This window comes from Cupressus sempervirens, chromosome 10, assembly GCF_028749045.1.
Source record: "Cupressus sempervirens isolate cs-2001-9-10 chromosome 10, ASM2874904v1, whole genome shotgun sequence".
Lineage (NCBI taxonomy): Eukaryota > Viridiplantae > Streptophyta > Pinopsida > Cupressales > Cupressaceae > Cupressus > Cupressus sempervirens.
Window position 1 is genome coordinate 48,663,290 of NC_143127.1, and position 4,694 is coordinate 48,667,983.

Genomic DNA, 4,694 nt, shown 5'->3' on the forward strand with positions numbered 1-4,694 from the left:
CAAGGATGAATTTGGTGTATTGAGAATGAAATGAGGAGTTGTTTATAAAGAGAATGCCGGCCGGATTGAAAAAGGATTTTCGGAGTTAAAAAATATTGGGACAGCCATACCAACTCCCGTGTTGAGTTGTTGACTCGGCACGCCTCTCACGCAATGGCGTAAATGTTTTCTTTACTCTCATCATACAGAGAAATCGGCCTATTTTTATCTCTTTCGGCCGGCGTCTCGTCTGGAGGACTTTCAAGGGGGGTGGGTACATGTAGTCAGCCTCCATTTTTTTAATAATTAGACTAGATAGCTATCCCAAGATGTTCATATATATATATATCAATCAGATGACTTCAAAGTTTAAAATGAAATATAAGTATACTTTTGTTAAGATACTGAGTATAAAATAGAGAGGATTAAAGGTCTCTTCTATTATATTATCTTATGATGCAAAAATGTTTCGTAGGAATAGTTTGATAAATAATAAAATAGATGATATTGATTAACATATAGTTATTTTTCTAACCGTTATTTATAGATTCCTAACTTTAAGCATTTTAGACTAATATCTTATTAATACACAAAAAAAAAAAAAAAAACATTTGTAAAGAGTATTTTTGAATGTATTAATACACTCATGTTGCTACATTTGACTTTTAAAAGTGACCAAAACTAAAAGAAGGGTTTGTACTATGATGTCAAATATTTACTGTAGGAGGATGTCATTTATCAATAACATAGATTCAAATATCATTTCTATGAAAAAAAAAGACTCAAATAATAATAGAATGTCACAATACAAAGCAAAAAACATGTATTAATTTGTAGAGTTATGCAGAAATAATTGAAATTGTTTGATACTGATCATCTCTATGACAAAAAGACATAAATAATAATGGTGTATCATAAGACAAAAAAATAACATGTATCTATAGTAGAATTGATAAGGAGATAATCACTTATTGAAAAAATGATGTTAATGACATGATATGTTGGAATGTAATGTCACCCACCTAGAATGTTTAGTGCAAAGTGCAAAAGTGAAGGTTGCCTTACTCTCTTGAGTTGACACACATTCCATCTCTTACAATATAAATCCATCACTTGAAATTATGAATTTCGTTGATTCCATCTCTTGATAGCTGGATTCTCTCTTAGACAACAATGAGAGATGTTTAGTGAATCAAGAAGCGGAAAGACTTATTTCCATATTTATTGAATTCTATCCTTTTAAGATTGTCTTTTTGTAAACAGAGAAATAATTACGAATGATTTCCTAATGTCAAAATTCATCTTTCCATAATGTAAGTAAATTTAGTAAGCTTTATTCCATCATTTTCTAGTGTCACCACAGAGGGTCGTGAGTCGTAATAAACAAATCGAAGAGGAAAATAACATTGAGAAGTAGTTGGGATGGAAGGTTCCTTCTCTTGTGTCAGGCTTAGCAAAACTAAAACATCCAGTTGTCCCGGGTGTATTTGGGGTTCTATTTTCAGAGCAGAGGACGGTGGGGATACACTCCCAGTAAGTTGGAGTACCACGCGTTGTGAATTGGATAAAAGTCGTCGCCTTTTGGATTAGGCTTAATCCGAGTCAGGCATATCAGGCTCTGACTTTTGACTCTGTTTTGATTTTGCTTCAGTTTATATTTTTCAGTGACATTTTTGTGTAGAAATATGGACATTAGGCATGTAAGTGGATGGTGATCGTACCTTAAAAATTGGGGAGAACAAGTCATGTTTGATTATTTGTAGTTATTTATCTTATTATATTGAAAAGGATAGGGTAAATTGTTTTGAGGGGATTATTTGCACACTTGCTCTCTTCAACGCAAATGACTGGTTGGTGGTAGGTTGAGAAATCCTAATATTAATATATGATGTAACTAAAATTATGATCATATATATGATCTAACTAAAATTATGATATGATAACATTTTAAATATCTCTTGCATTGAGAGGAGGTGCAAGGGGTACTTCGATGAAAGTGTACATGAAGAAAAATGTATTTTTGCAAAATGTAAATAACTTTTAAGTTGATATTATTTGGATGATCTATTTGAGACAACTCTAACTCATTCATTTGTATAATATATTGGCTATCCATCTCACATTCAAAATCATTATTCTTTTTAAGGACATCTTCAACTTGGTCTATGTGATGAACATGCCATACATTATATTTTTGTGTATTCAATTACTTTTGAGTACTAATTATTTATTCTTTGTCTAGGCCTATATCTTTGTCCATTTCTCAAAAATGTTTATTTAGAAGTAGCTTTCTCCAATAGAGTGCTTCAAAAATTGTGGGCCATCTATATGCATATCACAATCATGAATTTGTATTTGCATGATACATTCATTGTAAAAAATATTATTCTACATCATTGTGATGTAAAAAGTGAATGATATAGTTGTAACATAAGATAAGATAATGGTTGACAGCAAGAGGTTGGGTCGCAATTCCACAGAAGTCAAATCTGCGAAATTGTACTTTTCAAAAATGTGTATCTGATTTTGCTAGAATCGAGTACTTGTTTCTGAATTCATGCTTCGAGCACCGTAGCCGAGATTTAAAAATTAGGTACTCGACTTTTAAAACTCGGATCGGGTGCCCGAGGTGCTTATAAATCGGGTACCTGATTGCTTTATAAATCGGGTACCTGATTTTAGCATTTTTGAAGTCATTTTCAATGACTTCAAAAATGGGAGCTCGATTAGAGACGGATACGGGAGCCTAATTTTCAGCTTTACCGACCACCCCCTGTTGCTAGTCTTTGATATACTAGGTAATTTAATATGTTTTGTACTATTTTACTTTTTTTTTTTTTTTTTTTTCAGTTTTACATTTTATACGTACATTAATTTATTACTTTTTTTTCAATTTTAATATACGTAAAATTGTAAATTTACATTGTTAATGAGTATATGTTTAGATTATTGTATCTGTTAATTAAAATATAGTTTCGTAAATGTTCATTTAAAAAATTATTATTTTAGATGTTAAGAAATGTATTTAATTTATGTATTTATTACAATGTTGAATGATTAGATTAGATGTAAATTCATTGTTTAAACTATAATCTCGACCTAACGCTATAGTTATGTACAATAAAACCCTAAACATATATAACTAAGTACTTAATCACGTAACACCCTGCCAAGGGATCCAAACACAAAACTTAGTATTTAATGATTTTACTTAAATTGTATTGTACTTTGTTTCATGGATAAAAAATGGATGATGTAAAGTATTTTATAAATGTATATTCTATCATCTTTTCATACCTTGTGACATGTACAGTGGATGATTGCGCATTTCGAATTAGTTTGCTAGTGGCATTTAGAAAAAATGTGTATTATTTAAATGGATTGAACTCAAGTAGTTATTCTTTCATGTGGATGTGCTATTTATTTTACTTTTAGTACTTATAATTATTTAAAAATGAAATGTAAATGTGCTCATTAAGGAATGTAATCTCTTATGTTTTTTATAAAAGTAAATTATTGTATGTATGTTATTGCTTGCTTAGTAAAACTTTTGATTAGTTCTTTGAATCCCTTGGCTAGCATCATTTAGGATTAACTATAATCCCAATTTTAACCAAAACTCTAATCGTAACCCTTACTGTCATCCTAACCATAATCTTAATTTGCTAAAACCTACACCAAGTAATATATAAATAATTAAATAACTAGATCCTAAGAACCAAGTACTAATTTTATAAATGTCAAACCATAATCGTAACCTTATTTATGATAAACTAAATTATCCTAGAGGAGCATCATATCTACATTTGTATGTCATACATGTGAATCTAAAAACATTTACATATCTAATTACATCATTTATTGCATAGGAAAGATTTAAAATTTTGTTATATTATCCATGCATATCATATCAAAAGAATCATATAGAGATATGCCATTTACTACATCCATCATAGCTAATCAAGAAGGGTACTTAGGTAAACTTATATATAACACTATATTATAAGAAAAGAAAAACACCATATAGGAGCATCTCATGTATATATATATTTTTTTAACCATGACACATGTAATGAAATCAAATAATATTTGTAAGATTCATCACATATACTATCAATGTATGGGGGTGATATAATCAAAATATCAAAAAATGAGTGATATCGAAGCATTATATCTTAATATAGCACTAAAATAAACTAACCCCTAGGTAACCCTAAACCAAATTGAATATCAAACTAGTTTGAAAGCTAACCCTAGTCCTTAACTAATTAATATTATACTTATAAACCAAATTGAATTAAACCATGATCATAAACCTAATTATATATCCCAACTTAACAGTACAAACCAAATTTAACCTTGAATACTTTTCCCAACCATTAACCAAATTGAACCCCTACCCTAAGATTGAACCAAGTTAAACGTTGACCTTAAGACTAAACCAAATCACCCTAGACTTAAACCTAACTCAATAATATATTCAACACTTTAAAACAAAATTTGAACCTAACATTTTTGAATTAATGTTGGTTTTTAATCTAAAAGCTCCAACTATAATTCTATATCTAAAACCAAATTTGGCACTTTAAAACTTAATTCAATTATTAACTCTTGTCCTAATTGAAACCTAAGCATAAACCTAATCAAACAGTAAACCAAATTGAACTCTAATCCTAAAACTAATTAAACATTGATATCAAGGTCTCAAAATGATA